Raw genomic sequence first — 1,605 nt, 5'->3', positions numbered from 1 at the left:
GACTTTTTCATGACTCTCTGATGGTCTGTGAACCTTAAAGAAATCCTACAATTTGCAGAAACTGTTTGCTTTTTTTTAAAAAATCAAACAGCAGCTGTGTTGTCATCTAAGAAAACCAGAGAACTCTTGGTCACTTCTGAAGAAATATATAAAGCAGGCACAGGAGAGAAAAAATAAAAAACTATCAATAAAAGTCTGATTGGTCCTTACAGGTATTGATTGATCAGTGAGTTCACACTGGAGGAGGGTTTATGTGTCATACTGTGACTCGGCGGTAGCGTGGGAGGACGACAGCAGGAGTCGAAGTCCACACGGACGCTGACGGGAGCCCAACTATGAATGAAAGCAGACGTTTCCTGAGGTCAAACTGTGGTTTAAACACCTGATAAAAATGTTTGTTTTATAGGACTCGTTAATCTTGACAAATTACACCCAGGCCTGTTCTGTAACAGAACAGAAACTCTTACATAAATAAAATGAGCTCTAAATATAGATTCGGTTTATAAAAACAGATAATAATAATAATGTTGCAGTACTTTACTAGAGTGAACTGAGTTCATACTGGCAGATGAATAACAGAGACGTGTGTTTCATTATAATCCGTTGATAACTTGGTGAATTAATGAATCAATATTGAATTTAAAATTATGCACCTTTAACTCAAGTTAAAATATAAAATGAAGAAAAAAAAAAAATCAGGAAATATGAGGATTAATAATTATATTTCAAGTCATTTTTAGATTTTTAGGTGCTACACTTAAACTTTAATGATTTTTGATTGTTTTTCTCTGAGTCATCAGTTGTAAAGAATTAATAAAGTTATAACAGCTTTATAAAAATGTATCAATTTAGTAATTGATTGTAATTAAACACACTAAAAGTCTATAATTATTCCTGTTGGTTTTTCACAACAGCAGATCAATACTGTTTAAAAACTCATTTATGAAATGGATCTTTTGCTCAAACGTCTGGTTATTGTGACGCTGCTGGTATTGTTTTGATTTAAGCAGCTGGAGCTACAATATCTGACTGTTCTGCATTTACTTCACAAGAAAAAAAAAAAACTTTCTAACATCTGTACTGCCCGTTTAAGAAAGCTACAAAATGATATAATTTGAAAAATATTTGTTTATCTTTTTGTTTTTCGCCTGAGTCTGCGTCATCTTCCTCCCTCTCGTCGTCTCGACCGTCAGCGATCCACGCGTCTTCCCTCCTGAGAGCGGCGTTATCTGCGCCACTTCCTCCCCTCCTGGCACGAGGAGATAAAAAAGCTCCTCTGCACAGGAAGTGGGCGCATGCCATCGAGAGCATCTCCATGTTCGCAAACAGGAAGTCAGATTTACAGTGTCGGGAAAAAAAAAAAAAAAAAGCTGAGCCAAGCTTACAGATTCCTGTCATCCTGACACTCTTATAAAAAAAACAACTATTAAAAACCTCTCTGTACACTTCCCAAACAAAGTGACGCTTCCTTCCTTCCTTCTGGATCATATGTGCCGGGTCATCGTTGCTTTTCCTCCCATCGGCTCACAGGGAGAGCGATCAATCTCAGAGCAGAGAGAACAGACGATACATTTGTTGGAATAAAGACAGAGACAGAGCGGGGGG

This window comes from Thunnus maccoyii, chromosome 16, assembly GCF_910596095.1.
Source record: "Thunnus maccoyii chromosome 16, fThuMac1.1, whole genome shotgun sequence".
Taxonomy (NCBI): domain Eukaryota; kingdom Metazoa; phylum Chordata; class Actinopteri; order Scombriformes; family Scombridae; genus Thunnus; species Thunnus maccoyii.
This window is presented reverse-complemented; position numbering follows the sequence as displayed.